Source organism: Acartia tonsa, chromosome 12 (genome assembly GCF_053477335.1).
Source record: "Acartia tonsa isolate MP-2025a chromosome 12, ASM5347733v1, whole genome shotgun sequence".
In the NCBI taxonomy this organism is placed as follows: domain Eukaryota; kingdom Metazoa; phylum Arthropoda; class Copepoda; order Calanoida; family Acartiidae; genus Acartia; species Acartia tonsa.
Genome location: NC_137271.1, coordinates 38,936,741 through 38,958,750, shown reverse-complemented (window position 1 = coordinate 38,958,750; position 22,010 = coordinate 38,936,741).

Below are 22,010 nucleotides of genomic sequence, written 5' to 3'. Positions count from 1 at the left end.
GATCGACTTTGTCTTCCTTACAGCTACGGATAATACACAGAGAATTTCTAGCTGCTTTGCTAATGTAATGAAGAAAAATAAACAGAATAAAACTTTAAGAAGTGCTTACGTTGGCTTTTAAAAAAAAATTTGGAAGAAAGAGGAACGGACAATCGATATATTATTGTTTGGATGTTGCACCATATTTTCATGGAATCTGATAATGTGATACTCCCAGCAGGATAAAATAACAATACCCCCGTCCACCCCCTTTAGCCCATCCCCTTCCTCCTACTAGATGAACAAAATGACTAATAAATGAGGTCCATATTAGCAAGTTAAATTGACGACAAATTTTCTCCAGTCAATATATCCACGACGTTTCTATATCCATTGAATGGAAAGTGAATTACATGTGTACATATTCTAACCAGTAATGTATTTTGATTGTTCCTGCATTGTGTAACACAGTGATAAACAAAATTACCCCTATAGTTGATTAAATTACTGGTTGAAAAGTTTAAGCACATTAAACCACTATTAAGTCAATGAAAGTACCGCCAAAATTGAAGCCTCGAATGAGATTAATTTTTGATAAAACTTTGGGTACCAGTGTAATTTACAGCCCAATATCCGCCCCTTACCTGGTTGCTATTATTTTTGTAGAAAATTTGTCCCTACAGATAGAAAGATAAAAAGATGAGTGTGGGGAGAGAAAGTGATAAAAACAAGTTATTTTAGGTCATTAACTTCATTTTGGAATTACAGCTACATACGATGTTCATTTTTCTCATGGAACTTAAGGGATAAGACAATGGACGATAAATTGATATAGGAAATATTTTCTTTTTGTGTTCTTGTCTGTTATTATTCTTTAATTTTTAGGGGGCTTCTTTTCCACTTTTCCTCTCATCTCCCTCATTTTTATGACGTCACATTGAGCGACTTTCTCTATTTACGTTTTTTGTGAAGATTCCCTGTATGAGCATCCAGTTCAAAGTTTATTTTTTCTTTTGGTTTGTAGGCCATGCTACAAAAGACATAAATTTTCTCGTATTCATTCGAAGCCGGTGGATAGGAACCGGTTCTCATCCATACGAAAAAACTATGTCTATCATCGTATTATATCCAGCTTTCTACGAATATAGAAATGTACAATCATAAAATTAAAACCAGTTTTTTAGCCCGTGCCTTCGGCAACTCGGGGCTAAAAAAACTAGTTTTAATCTTATAATTGTACATTCTATATCCGCGGAAAGCGGTTTATAATACGATGAAAGAAATAACTATTATATTATTGAAGGTTTCGTTATTTTCTTTCTCTTTTTAATCCTTTTTTCAAACAGTAAACAGCTCTAAAACTCGCATTGTCCGTTTCTCCATGCATGATTTATGTGCTTCGCTACATTAATGAAATGTCATCCTTGTTTGTCTTAAAAATACTTTTAAATTTGTACTTTTTAGGAAGAAATTTAAAGCAATCGGACAACTCTTTCAAACCCTCCAATCCAGTACACATATTAAACTAATATACCACTGTTCTAACAGACCAATGTCCCCTTCCTTCGTGAGTATATATCCTTATAATAAAGTAACAGGATGTGTGTTTATCTGTCTGTACCGAGCGGGTTCTCCTTAACAGGGTAGCTTCTCATAGGTCCCGGGAAGGTTTATAACTATTTTGGGAGAGGGTACCACCACCCTCCTAAGAGAAATCACATTAAAATCGAAAAAGATTTAAATATTTGAGTGACTTAAACGCAACATAAAGAGGCATCGTAGAGTTTTGAATAAAAAAAAACATTTAAAGTGCCCCTAGAAGCCTCTAGAGGCGTAGCCGATAGTAAGTTAAATTGCAGAAAAGCTGCGCATTTAAATACATGCATCGGGTAGGTGGAAAATAAATTAAGATAAATCAGACTATTACGTTTCAAGATGGGTTTAAATTAGTCTATAAACAAAGAAGGGACATTTTGCAAGAAGCGGAGCATTTAATTAAAAATGCTCTAAAAATCTTGGCTCCATCACTCCTGCAATCATAAGATTTTGACCAAAAACTGTTGTCTTACTATTTCTTAAAAATAGAAGAACAAAAATCTAAACTAAGTGTTAAAAATTAAGAAAAAACAAACATTATTCATTATTAGAGAAAATTTTTAAAATGTGAAATGAGGAGAAAATTGATATATTCAGAGTGGAACAGGACAAGAAACTGTTAAGTAAAGTTTATAAACAAGCTTTTTTTAATCGTTGGCTTATAAACTTTTTGTACTTGATTGGATGGATTTTCCAAGCTTTAAACTTATCTATAGTATGGCTGATTTTGTTTATCATCATGGGATGTATCATCCAATTTATTCTCTGATCCATGGGTATATGCTACAAAAATAGACAAAAAGATACTAATAGAGAAAACGTACATTTGATATGGTTAATAGTTATTACTCGCATCGTATCATAAACGGCTTTCCGCGGATATAGAATGTACAATTATGAGATTAAAACTAGTTTTTTAAGCCCCGAGGGGCCGAAGGCACCGGCTAAAAAAATAGTTATAATCTTATGATTGTACATTTTTATATTCGTAGAAAACTGGATATAATACGATGCTAGACATAGTTTTTTCGTATGGATGAGAACCGGTTCCTATCCACTTGATTCAAATGAATACGAGAAAAGCTTTTACTATACATAAAGGATACACCAATCGACGATTGTGACTTTTATTGTAGCCTCGCTGTTGAAAAACGTGTAGGATCTTTTAAGATTGCAAAAGATAATTTATTTGAAAATTAAAGTTCTGAAAAAATGTTTAGAGATTACGTTTTATATAATTTAGGTTGTAGGTTGTTTCTTTTTCAGTGTGTTTTTTAAACAGAATGCCTAACACTTTTAGGGAAGCTCCAAATTAGAAGTTGGCAGGTTTTTGGCTATTAGGAGAGAGGGAAAGAGGTAGATTGATATCAGAACTATTTTCGTGTGTCTCTCTTCCTATAAAGAAAGATCTCGCTAACCGCTGACAGGACAGGTTTAGGGCTATTTTTGGAATAGATTCTTAATTCCGAAGATTGTTTAAGTGTGAATCAAACATTTGCTTGGATTTGAAGAATTTAGGATAATTTGAATCTATTAGAATAACCGTTACCATCACAATAAAAAAAATCCAGTCGAAGAATAAGTAATCATAAAACTAATCCTTACGTAAAGTAACAGGATGTCTGTTTGTCTGTCTGTGTGTCTGTACCGAAGGATATTGCTAACCACTGAATCGATATGATTATCATTTACAGTGTAGCTCCTCATAAGTCCTAGGGGGGGGGGGGGAGGGTTCATAACTATTTTCAAGAGTAATCGCCCCATAGAAAAAAAAATAACCCCCTCCTTAAAAAAAATAAATGTGGGGCAGAGTCGACTCCCTCCACCCCCCTAGAGGATGCTACTCTACAAAAAATACATACCCTTTTGTACGTTCATGCATGCATTATCAGCTTCCTTATTAATTGACGGATTTCAATTTAAACAGTAACTTAAATATTTATTGTTTTTAATAATTATTGTTTTTGATCATTGTTAATGTTAATGTCGTGTGGGTGAGTTGCACCTGGACTGAACAGTCAACTTGTCAACTCAAGGCCAGACTCTTGGTCCTTCACCTCATACCCGTGGTACAGTACATTACAGTACATTACCAACCCTTTGATTGCACGATCTTTGTCTGGAGATCCTAACTGTGCATAGTAATGAGTTGCGCCTGTTTGGGGCCAAGGCATTCCCCCTACTCTAACTCTTTGATGTCCTGTGCCAAACAGAGCAGGTAGGTACCATTTTTAAAGTCTTTGTTATGACGCGGATTCGAGTTGAATCCTTCCCATCAATTTCCTTGGCACTTTAATTAGGACTTGTGGGTAATTTACACTTCAACCTTATGGGTGGAGAGTTAAGGTTTCATGATTTTTCGGTCATGGTATTATTGCGACAATTAATGCAACCCAAGCATGAACATGACGCTGTATCAGCAATGACTGAAGCCACATCAAATCCTAGGGACTTTTCAATACAACCTAGGATCCAAGCATGACTCCTAGTCGTTGAACTAACAAACGCCACTAATACACTGGTGAGCTACTACACAATGCTAGTCCACAAGGACTTTTCAATCAACCTATGACCTTACAGCGTTTTTCGATCACTAGTGCACCATGCCTAGGACCACCCATGCATACCTGATTTAGGGCTAAGGCTTCCCCCCTACTCTTACTCCAAATCTCTAACGCCTGAAAGAGCAGCAGTAGGTACTAATTTTACATCTTTAGTATTGATGCGGTCTGGGGACTCGAACCCGACACCTCCCCAACAGATAAGCGGACGTTAAACCACTAAGCCATATCTGCGGGTTTGATCATTAAAATGAATGATAATTTGCTTGTCTATATCTGCCATTGGTTTATCCTTATACTTATTCTTAACCCTGGGAATTTACACAATAAAACAATTAATCCAATTTACACCCACCTAGAAGTTGATGTCTAAAACTCGGGGATCTAATGGGATAAGGCAATGGCTGAAAAATCGATGTACATCCCCAATGTTGATACATAAAACTACTCCTTATGTTCATTACAATTAAATGTTGAAACGTTTAGACACTCGTCTTAATGAACCAACCAATCGAATTTAAAAATGTCCCCAAAGTTGTTAAGCCAAAGATTAAGAAAATGTTAGAAAAAACTTTGCGGACTAATGTAATAAACACCCCCAATGTCCCCTCCCTCCCTGAAAAAAACTACAGACTATACGGTCAACTTAATTTGAGTTTCCGATTGTGTACATATCACACTCATCCTATCTCAATATTTACTACTACATAAAAAAGCTTAAAAATTTCCCAAAAAAATCAAAATAAGAAAAATTAAAATTTAGATTTTTTTTGGAATTTTGAAGCTTTTTTAGCTTGTAGTAAATATTGAGATAGGATGTGGTTGCTGTGTACACAATCGGAAACTCAAAGTCAGTTGACCGACTATACACAACTATCCTTGTATAAAAGTAACAGGATCTGTGTAGGTCTGTCTGTCTGGCCCAAAAGATCTCACTAGCCGATATGGTTCTTCTTAACAGAGTAGCTTCTAATAGTTCCTGGGAAGGTTCATAACTATTTGGGGGAGGGATACCATCACCATCCCAAAAGAAATCACTCTTAGAATTTACCATTTTATATCTTTGGGTATGGTATCTTTAATTATTTTTTATGCTGTATTATATTTGTGCTTTCCCTTAAAGTCCCTGTCGAACACTGAAACAGCCCCCCCTTATTTTAAAATTAAAGTAAATTAGGGTGACATATGCGGTGTACTACCCCTGCGGGGCTTTCCATTACAGAATTAATATAATAAGAAAAGGGTTTTGCTTTTTTACTTAGTTCTATAGTCAGCTTTGTTATTTAATGAGACTAAAAGCGAAGGGCGAAGCCAAAAGTTAAAATGAACAAGGATGAAAACATCCATAAAAGCGAAGCTCTGAAATTGAAGGAAAAAAGAACATTTATAACACTTGTATATTGTCAGAACTGAATTAGCAGAATATTAATGCATCAGTACAAACAATATTGTAAGTAAATTTGTTGCAAAACTTGCATAAATATATTATACCTTTTAAGGACATACTTACATTTTTGGGACTTGTTTATAGAGATGCTTCGCTTATAACATTGTACCTTGATGTAATAGAAATCAGATTTCAAAAACTCAGAAATATTCGATAATTTTAACATACAAAAATTTGTTGTCAAAAAAGTTAAATAGCAACATGTTTAAAATGGACGTACGGACATTCCGGTATTGATTATAGAGTTGCCACGCTTTCTGAATTGAACCTCAATACTACAGGAATCATCATGTAAATCGATGGGACATTTCTAACCTGTTTAAATGAACGAAAAAAGCTAGTTGTGACGTATGGACGTACCGACCCTAATTATAGAAAAGCTTTTATTATTTTAACTAAACTAAAAAGCAGAGAAGTAAAGATATAAATGAGAAAATAAAGACAAAAGAAATTTTTGCTGAGTTTTAAAGTCATATAAACACAATTTTTCATATTTAACATTAAAAATCAAAAGCAAAGCTTCTGTATCATCAGAGCCTAAAAGTTAGTATGTCAGAGGCTGTTAGGTTTAATTCACCCCAGATATGATATTTTTTAGTATTGAAGCTACTCTATAATTCACTTTGTCAGTCCGTCCGTCAGTCCCCCATTCCATAAAGCCACGTCATTTTCTCAGCTACTATTCACGATAGCAACCCCCCCCCCCCCATACACCAGTTAGCATCCATCATTTAATTTATCTGGCCTGTCGGTCTATCAGTCATGCTACAAATAGAAATCAAAAATAATTGTAAAAGGTTCCGTGATTTTTTTCAAAAACAAAATTTTCTTGATTCAAACATTTTTTGTCCCAATGTTTTACAGTAGTTTCATTTAAATCTCTTTTTTGTAATTTTTATTTTTTAATTTTCTGATTAACATTGATAAACACAATTTATATACATTATATATGTTTGATTTTATCTTGTATTTGGGTATATTGCATCAAATTTAATTGTATTTATTCATTAGCTTTTCTATGTACCCTTTTCTAACTGTAGATAATTTAAAGTGTTGTCATTATTTGTAAATTATTGTCCTCAGAACCCAACCTATAAAATTCGCACAGATCTTGGTGAAAATTTTAGCATTGCAAATTTTCCCCCTTCTGAAAATTCTGCCGCTGCTATGCAAAATTTTTTAGGTGTTGCTCATTCATAGCATGTTTAACTACTAAAAGATAAATTTTTTGACAGCAAATTTACTCTATAGTTAAATGTGTTTGTCTTCCTATCTTATCATGTCATTGGTGTATCGTGTTCGAGTCCGACCGCACCTTATCTTACCTACTGCTGCTATGTATATATAAGACACGTAACTTCATTAGTATGACTGCAGGGGGAAGGTGTCTTAGCCAAGAAACAGTTGCAACTCATTCGAAAAGGTTTGGGGATGTTGGGGGAGTTTAAACAATGGATACGTGGATAATATGACAGTGAATTTGAGTTTTATCCCATTTTTTAAATACAAAAAAAAATCAAAAATTGTATATAAAAAGTCCTGCTTTTTTTAGGGCAACACATTTTTGACACCTAATTACAAAGAAAATTTTTGCCTCGCAATTCTCATCCGGTCAAACCTGGTAGGGAGTCGACATTGGCCTGTTAATTAGTTAATTTTTATAATAACGTTTCCTTATTTGTTGGCTTATTAACTTTGGGGACTTTCATTGAATTTTGATTGGTTGATTCATTCAAATGAGTGTCCAAACGTTTCAACCACTAATTGTAATATAAGAAAAGACAATTTTGTGTATCATCATTGAGAATGTTCATCAATTTATCGGCCATTGTCTTATCCCTTAAGATCCCTGCGTCAACTAGAAGATTTTTTGGAATCTTTCTTAAAAAGCAAAAAGTTTTTTTATGAGAAAAAAGACATCTGTTTGTCAAGCTTGGCAACTGGCAGACAAACTTTTTTTATTCAATGTTCATTTTCATTTACTTAAATGTTTCAAATCCTATAATATAAAGTATCTATAGACATAGTGTTTCGCCCTTTTAGGGCTCATCAGTATGGCTCAATTCAACAGAGTTAATTTTGCATGTGGTGGGGCTTGAATCGGAAACCCTACCCATTGCGCCGCGCCATTAACCCATGACGAGTAAGGAATGAAATCTTTATCAGAGAGCTCAACCAACTAATGCTTAGATCATTTATCGGTCATTTTGTTCATCCAGTGCAATGGTAGGGGAGGGGATGGGGTAAAGAGGGTTGATGTGGAGTATCGTTAAGACCGCTATGAATTTGCATTATTAGAGAACATGAAAATTTGGTGTATACACCACATCTACCATTAAGTAATAATATATACATTATCCAGTAAAATCTCTAAAACGAAAGGAGCGATTGTTTCATAATTTTTACACAATTTCAATTTTGTAAGTTTAATGGCACCGAGCAAAAAAATCATCTAAAATTATATATCTATAAGTATACATGTTTAACCCAAACAACTACCTGGATCCAGTATTGGGGACCTTTTTTGTCTGCAAACATATTGCTTTCTTCTCTTTTATAGCGAATTGGCTATGTTTAAAGTTTTACATTCCTTTCTGTTTAGTTGTGGAGCTACTCTTCAATTTAAATTAAAATATTATACAAGCTTTCAGTATTATTTGCGCATTTATATGCACTGCGCGACTATTCCAGATTCTATGTAGGCCTTCTTTTGATGATTAAAATTTTGTGCGAGCATAACCTTAAAAGTTCATCGATTTTCAGAGATATTCGTCACCAGGAACATTTCACCGTGAACGGCACTTTATTCTATACTAGCTTCGCCTAGGCTCTAAAAATTGAAAAAAAAATGTAGTACATGTGGTGCATCTTCATCTTCATCATCTCCATCATCAAAAAAATTAGGGGGGATTTTGTTTATTTTTTGGGAGGTTGTAAGTGTCCCACGCCCCAAGAAAATAACTTAAAACCACCACAGGACTATTAGGTATATTCCCTGAAGAGTAGAATCCGATCGGTTCAGTGGTTACCGAGATCTTAAGACATCAAGCTACTTTGTATTATAGATATCATAATACGATGCTACAAATAATTATTTCTATCTGTGTAAATAAATAAATAACATACTAACAGTTTTCATGTGTAGTATAGAGTAGCTACGTCACTAAAAAATCCTCGTTGTCGTTTAGAATCATGCTTTAACTATATTTTACTTGATCATTAACTAAAAAACTTCAGTAATGTATGAACAGATAAACTACAATTTTTGTCATTAAGTATTCTGAGTGAATCAAATGGTAAGTTTTTATTTGTGAGTAGAATCTTACATAAAAAAAATAAGCTTTTTATCTTTAATTGTATCTGAGAAAATCACGTTTCCCCTAACAGACAAACTGATATCTGCAGACGGCCTTTTTAGATTATTATAGATTATCTTGACTACTAAAAAGAATCAGAATTCCTTTTTCGGAACAAGTATATTCATTTTGATGAAAGCAATAAATCGACATTACCGTTTATCTCTGATGTACACCCTAATAATGTAAGCCATAGAAAAAAAAAACAATTGGTGCTATCACAGAAAATACTCTTTTTGCACTGTTATCCTCCTTCCCTCCACACACACACACATACCTTGTTTTAATTTTTTTCGTACATTTGTTTATTACTTTAGGTCAGGTTAGGTTAGGTTATATTGTTATAGGTCAGGGCACCCGCAGGGGTTATTCTCAGGGAAAACCTGACTTTCCCTTATATTATTTTTCAAAAATAAGGGGGGGAGGGTTCAGAGCTTAACCAGTCAATTTGTGGGAAATGCCAAAAGATTGAATAAAGACCTATTTATTCTAAGTACTCATAATTAGTTAAACTTCAGTACGGCAACAGAGATTACCATGACAACAAAGTGAAACGAAAATGAGATATAGCGTACTGGCGGACACGCCCCTAACATCTAGTGGCTAGAAAACAGCTTAAAACCATCCCAGTATCTTAAATGAAAAAGCCTAATCCTATCACAGTACCATAACAAAAGCTTTTCTAAAATAAAGAACCTAATAGGTTATGTGGTTTTTGAGATCTTAAGCTTCAGACCAAAAACACTTTTACTTTATATTATAGTACTAGCTGCTTCGCCTCTAGCCTCTAGGGGCTTTGCCCAAAGAGATAATTTTAAAAAGTAGGTATTTCTGGTGCTGCCATTCTATGTTAAGTAACTGCCTAAAAACAATTTTTTTTTTGGGGGGGGGGGGAATTTCATTTTGTGGGGGTTAGGGGTGACCGAACCCTCCAAAAAAAAAATAGCTTAAAACCACCACAGGACCAGTAGGTATATTCCCTGAAGAGTAGAGCTCAATCGGTTCAGTAGTTACTGAGATCTTAAGCTTCAGACGGACAGACACACAGACAGACAGACGGACAGACATCAAGCTACTTTGTATTATAGATATGCAGGTGATAATCAAGACAATGCAATGGAAGATGAATTCTTATTGGGGGAAATTTGGACTTTACTACCCAACCAAGAATTAATAAAAGTTTTTTTTAAGCCAATGAATGTTTTTAAACGTTAGACCCTATCAAAATTTAATGTCTCCTCTCTGCGCTATGTAAATTATAGAACCTCATAGCAAAATTTTTGAATTACATCTTAACCGTATCTACCCTTAAATTAAAGATGTAGTAAGGTATATCTGTCTATATTCCGGAACTGTGGTGTAACCTGAAGCGCATCCGCTCAATGTTGGGAAGGTGATAGGTACGAATGTTAAAAATGTTTCCAACTGCTGCTACATAAATAGTTGGAGTAGTTAGAATGCCTTGGCTCAAAACAAGCGCATCTCATTAACACGCACAGTTAGGACTGCCAGACAAATGTCGTGCAATCAAAGGGTTGTTTGTCTAAAGGGCAGTTCAATCATTTGAAAACAAATTGTTTAATTTCAAATTGAAGAGTAGCTCCGCAACTAAAGAGAAAGGAATGTAAAACTAAATTTTCCCAAAATCCACTTTAAATTCCCCAGGCTCCACCCTCTTTAATCACTTTTAAAAGCCAGGGAATTCAAGGGATAAGACAATGGACGATAAATTGATGTACATCTCATTATTAATAAACAAAATTAATCATCGTTATGAATTAAAAGTCAGGACACTGCTACTTTAAACCAACAAATATAATTTACTAAAAGTACCCAAAGTTTTTAAAGACAACTAAAGACACAAGGTGTTTATAAAACATTTGAGAACATTTGTGATTTTAGTTGAATATCCCCTAATTCCCTGTGATAAGCCCATTATGAAAATGGAGGTTTACTCTAGATTTTTAATTATTCTTTTAACATTAAATATTTTGGTTCATGATTTTGATTCTTTGCTTCGCCTGTGCCTGTTACTTAGGATATTTAACGGCGTAGCCATTTTTAAAAAATATATAATGTAAACAAAAAGCGCTAGAAAGATGTTTTTGACCTTTTCCGTTGCAGAATGTTTTAAAGATTTATACATTGGATGCAGATTGTTTTATTAAATGGCAAGTGACTGAATCATTACATATTTAACTATTGAACTTCTGTGGACTGTAGATACCCTACAGCCGCACTGACCGGCTGCGGCTGTGGCTCTAAGCGGCTCCTTTATCCTCTAAGCTGCGTTGCTGAGCTGTGGCTTCTTTGAACTGCGCATCTGAGTGTATTAAAATAAGATAGAAGGAGAAGGGGGTAAATGACTGAATATCCCCACCCTGTGGACCTAATGCCGACTTTCAGTTGGGTCTTTGTATATTAGCCAAAAGCGTCGGGGATATTAACACAGCAAAGTCACTACAAAAGAACAGAAAGCAATTTGCTAGCAGACGAAAAAGGTCCCCAGCACTGAACCCAGGTAAATGGTATAACCAACAGCTGAAATAAATCTTAAAAGATATTTGGGGTGAAAATTGAGAGGTCGTCAATTTTACTATGTGTTGACCCCCCCCCCCCCCCCCCCAACGACAGCTGAAAACCAAATATAGGTTTTGTGATTTTCTTTCAAATTAATTTTGTTATTGGTACAAGCTGGTAACAATCGCTACAGCCTTTTTGGAGATCTTACCACACAAACATACATCCAGCTAATAAAAAGCTAGAACAAACATCCCTATTCTAGTAATAAGAAATTTTCACCATGAAATCTATGAGAAAATTGTTCTCTGTTTTAAAAGTTTATTTGTCTTCAAATTTAACCACTCAAATTTAAGCTGTCTTTAAAATAATTAATATTTATAAATTTGTATCATCTTAGAATACACGTGAAAGATTTCGTGTTTTTTTTCACTAAAACTATTCCTAATTTATGTACAGTAAACATCTGCTCTTTAAATTCTTTTGCTCGTATATTCTTTATTCTATACCTAAAGGGTGTTTTAAAAAAACCAATCGCTTCACTCTTTTCATTATAAACCCTACAGTTTTGGTCAAAAACAAACAAAAAATGACCCAAATCATGTCCAAGCAATGACAATGAGAAAACACTAATGAATTTTGATTTTACTCACATCTCCAGAGCACTACAGTTCGAGTCCTAGCCCTTGTGGAAAATTTTTCTCTGCGTCGAGAGTGCATATTTTATTACAAATTAAGACAGTTTTGTCTGTTCTAAAAAAGAATAAACTGTCTAAAGTACTTGAAATCTTTTAGATAGACCCCATAATGTTTTGAGTTTTTGATGGGGCATATAAAGACCTTTCTATAGACGTCTTAACCAGATTTCTGACTCAATCCTTGCAAATTTGGCTTCAAAAAGACAGACCCATCAAACATTGAGATATGACTGCACTGTCTTTTTAAAAAAAGAACAAACAGTCTTAAGTACTTAAAATCTCGTAGATAGACCCTATAATGTTTAGAATTTTTTATGGGGCATGTCAAGAGCTTTCTATAGACACCTTAATCAGGTTTCTAACACAATCCTAGCCATTTTGACATAAAAAAAAGATCTGACAAACATCACGAACTAGAGAGACCTGCCATGTCTAAATGTTTGATGGGTGTGTCTTTTTAATGCCAAATTGGCTAGGATTGAGTTAGATACCTGGTTAAAGTGTCTATAGAAAGGTTTTTATATGCCCCATCAAAAACTCTAAACATTATGGGGTCTATCTACAAGATTTTAAGTACTTAAGACGATTTGTTGATTTTTAATCTCTATGTAAGGAAAAATTCTCTACAAGGGCTAGGACTCGAGCTGTAGTGCTCAGGAGAGGTTAGTAGAAATCAAAATTTAATAGTGCTTTCTCATTGTCATTACTTGGACACGATTTGGCTCATTTTTTGTTAGTTTTTGACTAAAACTGTAAGGTTTATATTGAAAAGAGTGAAGCGATTGGTTTTTTTTTAAACACCCTTTATATGACCGACTACTTTTACTTTTTTTACCTTATGAATTATTTTCGACAGATTTTTTATAAAACGGCTTGCTTTATTGCATCAAGATCCAATCACTTTTTTAGGGAATTGAAAGTTTATTTTTTACTAAAATAATTTAGTAAATTGTGCTACCTATTGATGTGACTTTTCTTTATGGGGATCTATTTTTATTTTTTACTCTGCAGTATAATTCTACAAGCGTCAAAGTATATTTTTGATATACCTTTCAAAAATAGGTTATAAACAGTTTAAGATAATAATAAACATGTACCTGGAACAGAGGCGTGAAGAAGGGGGGTGTATTTAATTACAGTAAAAAAATTTGCATTGTAGGGAAATAATAAAATATTATAGGGAGGGCAATTTTTCTAGGAGATGTATTGTACTTTTAGGTAAATTCTATGTAAACATATTCAAAGCATCAATTCATAACAGCAGTTGTATTTTAAGGCAGCTGCGCGCTGGCTATACCTGTTGAAGCTGACGGCAAAGTTTCCTGGAGACCTGCTGATTAAATAAAGTCCTTTGTTATTCAGCTGTTTGTTTTCATTTAGTCAGGTTAGGTTTGGTTAGGCAGCCCCCTATGGTTATGGCAGGTTAAGGAGCCCCCAAAGGTGTTAAGAATTTGAAAATCCTTATGCAAAGCCACTAGTAAGATGAGATACAATGTACAAGCACGTTTATTATAGTCTTTAGGATCAGTAATTGCCCGGGCGAACCAGAGCAAAATTACCTACTTAAAACTATTCTTGTTGATATGCATGAACTTTACAATAGTAAAGAGAATGGATATAGAATTGGTGGATATATTGACATGGGAATATTTGGTGTCAAAATCAGGTTACTAATATAGGCCTTATTTAATGGTCAGTTCGGTCGTCCAGTAGGAGGGGAGAGGATGGGGTAAAGGGGATCAATAGTGGCATCGTTATTTTAGCCAGCTGTGAGTATCACTTCATTAGATTACATGAAAATCTGGTGCAACATCCAAGTATTGGTATATCTATTGTAAAGGGTGTGTATATGATTAATCTGCTAGTATATGTTTATCACGAACAAAGAGATTAGTTATAAAACAATATGGAAAATTTGGATATAGGACAAAGCCCAAATTGTGTTAAAATTGTGTCAAAAATAATCCATGTGACGTAATAAAATGAGGGAGATGAGAAGAGAAGGGAAAAAGAAAACCCCTAAAAAAGAGTTGGATTATCCCTCATTTTATAACGTCACATGGATCATTTTTGACACAATTTTAACATAATTTGGGCTTTGTCTGATATAGCTGTCATGGACGTCCAAGCTTTTTATATTGAGGGTGAAAAATGTGGGGTTTAAAAGGTTTGAGTGTAGTAATCTACTGTATTTAAAATTTGTAGGGGGGTAAAATGTGATGTTTCAAAGTTTGAGGGGATTAAAAACCTTTTTATACCCATCCTTGGACGTCCATGTGATGAATTATACCTATTTTCCTCATCTAGACTAGCCAAAGCCCCAAAAAGGCCAAGTAATAAATTCACTAGTACAATATAACAATTTAACAATTTTTAAGTATAGATGTATAAAACAGAAAACTACCTGCTTCAAATGGCGGAAACCCTTTTCGTCTGTTAGCAAATTGCTTTCCGTTCTTTTGTGGGGACTCGACTGTGTTTATATTTCCGACGCTATTAGCTGATTTCAAAGAACCATTACAAAATCGGGACAGTGCTCAGCCTAGCACCGTGGGTAGAGTTACATATAGTTCTTGCCCTCTCTATTCTCTTACTTTAATAGATATGTAGCAGAAGTGTAAATATGTTTAATTAAAATAACAAAAAAGTTTATAGGACGATTAAAAATGAAAACTTTTGTTTCAAATATATATATGACCTGTACAAAGATGTTAGTTTGATAAAGTAGTCTTGGATTGAGATGGATCAATAGCTTTTAAAACTCTTACTTTAGAATAAAGCTAATCAAGCTTTAGGGTACATAACCTTTCAGAAATAACTAACCCTTTAATCATCAAATAGAGGCCAGAAAGCTTTTACAAAAGTATTTTTCTATTCAACATACCTTATACTTTTAATTCCTGTTTATTGTATGCAAATGCATAAAAGCTATGTTCTTAAACAACACACTATATTAATCTTTATTCGCGCTTTTAAATAATAGAGGTTGAAAGATTATAGAGATACAGAGTAAACAAGGATGACAACATTCATAAGTAGCGAAGCACAAAAAATCATGGATAGGAATATAGACAATATTTGAAGACCATTTGTTAAAATCAAGAATAGATTTATATACGTTTTTGTTTACATTTTTTTTCATATTTTGAGGCATGGCCAATGGACAGAGTAAATTACACACTGGATGCTCATTAGAATGGGGAAACTTCACAAAAAAAATTGCCGTCTACCATAAATATCTGCTGAGAAAATCACATTTTCCCAATAGCGTTAAGACAGATTTTATGATTTTGATTTTATTATTCGTGGAAAATTGCCTGTGACACAATACAATAAGAAAATTTCAATCAGTCTTAGAAACGGTTCAAATCCACCGAATAATAATCTATCGCTATAATATGCATTGTGTTTAATACTAATGAGATTTTTTAGACATAATCTATTAGTCTTTATCTTAGGAATTTGGCAAAATATATTTAAACAAGGATAATTTAGTTCACATACACATATTTCATAAAAATAGTTAATAATAGTCCCAAAAGTTTTTAAAGAACGTTTTCTTATTCATTGGCTCTTTACTTTCGGAAATTTTAATGAATTTTGATTGGATTGTTCATTAAGTTGAGTGACCAAACGTCTCAACCACTTGTAATCTACAGGATGTGTAATTTGTGTATTATCATTAGGAATGCATAGTGCATCAATTTATCATTGTCTTATCCATTCAGATCCCTGTAATGAATTCTTTATTTTAAATATCAGAAAACTGTGATAGTTATTTCTCGCATCATATTATAGACAGCTTTCCGCGGGTATTAAAATAAAAAAAGGGGCCGAAGAAAGGATGTGGATGTTGCACCAGTTGCGTTCGAACCGAAGGAGCATTTGGGGCAATCGCCCCCCCCCCTAGCGACCAAAACGCCCCCTCCCCCTACCCCTTCTAAATGTTAAAAAATGCCGTTTTGCCCCCCCCCCCCCTGGTCAACAAAAATGCCCCTTTTTGCCCCCTACCGTACAAAAAGCAAAACTATCCAAGTTTCAAAAAAAAAGATCAAGAAATACTCAAAAAAAAACTGAAGATAACAATCCAGGTAATAGGAAGTATTTTATTTTGTATAATATAAACTTTTTACCAAAGAAATTTTGTACATCCCTAATGATGATACACAAAATTACCCCTTATATAGATTACAATTAGTGGCTGAAACGTATGGAAACTGAACTTAATTAACCAACCAATCAAAATTCCATTAGAGTCCCCAAAGTTGTTGAGCCAACGAAAAAGAAAATTTTATATGAAATATTGGGGACTAGTGTAATAAATAGCCCCAAAACCCATCTCTCCCTGCATATTTAAAGAAATTTGATTTAGGGGGGGGGGGCAAAATTTTGCAAAATCTTCAAAATGCCCCCCCCCCCCCTAGACAAAGTGCTTCGCACGCCACTGTGTTGCATTAGATTTTTATGTACTCTAATAAAGTGATACTCACAGCTGGCTAAAGAAACGATAACCTCATCAACCCCCTTTACTTCATCCAAACCCATAATGGATTAACGAACTGATCAATAAATGTGGTCTATTAGCAACTAAATTGATGACAAACTTTCCATTGGAAATATATCCACTTATTCTATATCCGTACACATTATTCACTTCTAAGGAATGTCTGTCTATCTGAATCATCTTTTAATCATATTCATAAGGTACCAGAGCGAGAGGGGACAATGGGTTGTTTTTTACACTAGTCCCAAAAGTTTTATAACAACTATTACATAATTGTTTAATGTTATAAGCAAAGCATCTCTATTTGAAAGTCCTAAAAATGTATCCAGTATTTAGTCAGTTTTGCAACATATTTACTTTAGACTTACACATTAATATTTTGCTTAATCAGTTCTGACACTCCAAATGTTAATGTTTGTTTGTCGTTTCGGTACAGGGTTTCGCTTTTCTGGATGTTGTCATCCTTGTTACTTTAAAAGCCAAAGTTAATTGTGGTGATAAAAACAATTCTTGCAAGTATGACGACTTTTAAAACTTTTTATCTTAAAGTAAATAATTTATTTTGGAATTTTGAAGGTTATATTGAAAGAATAGGTTTAACTGGTATCATTTATATGACTTTTATTTTAATATTGGTAGAAAATTGTCTTTAATACTATGCTATTCATGATTTTTCAGTATGGCTGAGAACCTGTTCTAATCCATTAATCTAATCTATTAATCGGTTTAAAAGCCAAAGTCGAGCACACAAACATCCCCCTACTTTCTTTTTAATAAACTAGCGACTTCGCCCCTAGTCCCTAGGTGATTTTAAAAATGAATATAAAAATAATTAAGTATTTTTGGTGCTGCCTAAAAACAATTTTTTTTTTGGGGGGGGGGAATTTTCATTTTGGGGGTGATTTGAGGTGTCCCCCCTCCCAAGAAAATAGCTTAAAACCACCACAGGACCAATAGGTATATACCCTGAAGAGAAGAATCCGATCGGTTCAGTGGTTACCGAGAGACACAATACAATCTGTCCCGATTTTGTATTACTTTTGCGAAACATGATTGCAGTTACGTCATATTTTTCTTTCCCGAAAAAGGGAAGGGGGAAAGAAAAAAAAGGGAAGGGGGGAAGAAAAAAGAGATGGGAGAAAAGGGGGTTTTCCCCATCTCTTTTGAAGAGATTTTCTTCCCCCCTTCCCTTTTTCGGGAAAGAAAAATATGACGTAACTGCAATCATGTTCCGCAAAAGTAACACAAAATCGGGACAGATTGTATTGTGTCTTACCGAGATCTTAAGGGACAGACGGACGAACAGACGGAAAGACATCGTTCTACTTTGTATTATAGATTAGAACTATGGAGGTGAGGTTAATTTTTCAAACTTTGTTTTCTTTAAGTTAAGCTAGTTATGTTTGATATAGATCCCGCAAGGTTAGACCCACGGCAGGATTTAGCCATCGGGACTACACACCCACCCATATTTTCAAATAATTTTAATAACAAGGCGAGGTTGGTGGGTTTTGTGCTCGCTGTGCAATTTAAGGGCAAGCATGGAGGAAAACGGGACATTGGACTGTAAATTACATCAACCCTAAATATCTTTAAACTAGTTTTGCTTTTTGCTGCCTTTAAATAAACACAGTAAAAGTGTCTGACTGATTATGACGTAACAAAAAAAAATTAGCCAATGAGAGGCCTTTATTGACCAATGGTAAAATTTATAGTGGCCTCTCATTGGCTAATTTTTTTGGTTACGTCATAATCAGTCAGACACTTTTACTGTGTTCCCTTTAAATCTGAAAATGTCAAAATTTTTTTGCTAATCTTAACCCACATTAATTTAGCTAATCATAAATTAGGGATGTTAAATAACTTTTTCAATTATAAAAAATAAGATACGTAGAAAGCTAGCTAAATAGATATGTAAAAAGAGAGAAAGAAAAATATATAATACTAAGCAATAGAGAAAAAGGTAGAAAATAAAGAAATAAGATATAGTTAGAGAAAGAGAGAGAGAGAGGGAGAGAGAGACAGAGAAAATGAGATAGAAAGAGAGAGAAAGAGAGAGTGAGAAAGAAACAGAGACAAAATTAAATAGAGAAAAGAGAGAGATAGGGAGAGTGAGAGTAAGATAGTCAAAAAAGTGCATGAAATGTCTGTTAGTAGGGACAGGGAAGACTTCTCTGAAGAAAAAATGCTATCATATTCAGTAACAAGGTTTTTTTGTTCGCTTTATATAAAATCTCGCTATCCAATCAACCGATTGAGTTTTCCTTTCAGACAATAGAAGAAAAATTCACATTAATCGATAAAGAAAATAACACCCTTCGTAGATTAAAATTATTAGTTGATTGACATTGGTAGTTTGAACCAACCAATCAGGATTGATTAAGAATACCCAAAGTTTTCAGTCAACAAATAAGATAATATGTTGATGAACTCATATCCGCATTTTCTACAAATGAAGCTTTTTACATTGCCTATAAAAAATGGCGTCATACTATCCTACCATATTGGTCAATTAAAATGTATATACTGGCCTGCCATTGGTAATTTAGTCTATTTATTGGCCTATCATTGGTCATTTGTATGTATGACGTAATTTTTTATGGACACTATAAAGAACTATCCTTCAAATTGTTTTTTTCAGAAAACTTTCCCTGTGTGTGTGTGATGGTGTGTGTGTGATGGTGAGTGTGTGTGAGTGTGTGTGGGTGTGTATGTGTGTGTGTGAGTAATATAATAAGGAGGTAGACGGGGAAAATCTTGGTTGTTGTCATGGTTATCAAATTTAAATTTCAAATCAATGCTACTTTCAATCATAGGATATCCTATTATAAAAAGGGCTGTGTTTTTTATATTCCACTACCTACGGAAGCCACACATGGGTCCTGTCATGGTTTTAGGCTATTGTTATTTTCAGATTTAAGTCTTGTGATGGTTTAAGCTATTTTTCAAGCCCTTCTTAACTAAAACAAGTATGCCAATAGCAGAGCCTCTAGTATGATTAAGAAGTAGTTAGGTAAGTGTAGGACTAAGTGTAATGTTTTTTTAGAGAATGTTTTTCAACCTATTTTTTAAAAAATACACTATTCTAAGACATGAAGATATATTTCGATTTTATCAATCATTTTCAATTCATTTTGTCTAAAAAAATATAGGTATGAGAAATTAAATAACAGCAAATAAGATCAAAGATATTAAACATACATTTATATAGAACAATGTCACAAATTATTTTGAAACGTATCATCAGAAAATACACATGGCAACTGGAGAAGTTGAAAAAAAGGATTAAAACATTAATTTTTTTTAAGGAGGAGTAGGGAATAATTTTTGGCCTTTAAAAGTTTTAAATCTTAATATTGACACTGGGTTGGTTTAAGGCTATTTAGGAGGGGGAGGACGTCTGCACCCTCGCCAACCCACAAAAAATTCATTTTAAAATCTTTTTAGAATTAAATATAACCATCCCCCTCCCCTATTAAATGAAAACTTTATCCTCTCAAGAAAAATTGCTGCTGGAGGCCTCTAAGACAGATCTATAATTTTCTAAATTAGCTTTATCTTGTTGTGTTACGTTGACAACCGTTTGTATACATAAATCTTGGTTGTAAAAGAAGTAAAAATTTTAGTTGCTTTAAGCCGCATACGACTAGAGTGCGTAGCTAAGCCGCTCCCACTTTTGTAAAACAAAGTAATTTTCAGTTAAAGTTTCAAACTATTTTTAAGAAGTGTTTATGTTAAAAATAATATCATAAATTTTGTAAAAATTATTATAGTAAGAATTATTCTTAAAACCTAACAATAAGTTATAACTGTAGTTAATAACTACTAGTTATTATGTATTATTATTATATTACAAGAATGAAAATTGGTAGGATGATTTTAACATGCCTTAACTAATAATCTAACATACAGGTACAAAAAAAACTACAGCTTCGTTTTAAAAATCATCAAGTATACGTACAACTTAACCTCTTAATTTTGGGAAACCCTATGATTAATTTTTTAAATTGTAATCTTAAAATAATCTTCTTACATCAAATCTTTAGTTAGACAACCACCACCCCCCCCCCTTCCCCCCGAAATATATACATTTTTAATTGCGAAGCTTTTCTATAATTAGGGTAGGTCCGTATGTCTGAGATGGATAGCTTTTTTCATTAATTTAGGCATGTTAGAATTGTCATATCGATTTCAAATTTTGCATGGCGATTCCTTTAGTAGTTAGATACAAATTAGAAATCTCTATAATCATTACAAGAATGTCCGTACGTCTATTTTAAACATGTTAATTATTTTTACTTTTTAACAACAAATTTTTATGTGATCTAATTATCCGATGGATCTGATTTTTGGTATATTGATTTCTGGTATTAAGTATAATTTTATAATCAAAATTACAACTCTATAATTAAGTCCTAAAAATGTAAGTATGTCCATAAACAATATCCTGCATCAAGCAACAAATTTACTTACAATTTTGCTTTGACTCTTATAAATTTATATCCTGCTTATTCTTTTCTGACACTATACAAGTGTTAATGTCCGGTTGTCTTACCGTTTCAGCGCTTCGCTTTTATGGATGTTGTCATCCTTGTTTTTATACTTTTTAAAAAATATCGGATCAGAGAAAGAAAAAAAGTGCGAGTTTCGTCGTATTTTCACATTAGCTTTTGATTTTTTTTTTTTAAGTTAGGTTGTCCCGCAGGGTTAGAGCTCCCCGCAGGGGCTAGAAATAGGAGAAAAGCTACTGTAAAAATACGACGAAATCCGCTACTTCGTTTTCTTTCCATAATCCAAAAATTCATCAACAAATTTCAAGTTTTGCATGATTAAATATATTATACTTTCGTCGATGTTTTCATATAAAGTAACAAAATTAACAAAGCGTTACGGTGCTACTGCCTGATTCGGCCCCTATGGGCTAACAGAACTGGTTTCAATCTTTATTAAATATCCTCGAAAAGCTGTCTATATGACACGAGGCGATGATAGTCATTTATCGCATCGTAGTATGGACAGCTTTCCGCGGATACAAAATAAAAAAATGATAATTTTTATGATTTTTATTTTAATATTCGTAGAAAAATGTCTGTAATACGATGCTATATATGATTTTTCAGTATGGATAAGATACAGTTATAATCCAGCGGGTATTGATCGGTTTTGCAGCCAAACTGGAAAATAATTTATTTAACTAAATAAACTTTGTTAACATTTAAGTTTGAATATAAGTAGGTCAGCCATGCATTTAATATTTTCATACTTTCCCTAGAATTTAATTTGGAACTTTTTTCCAGTATAGCTTCGAAACCGATTAATATCCGGTGGATTAGAACCGGTTCTCAGCCA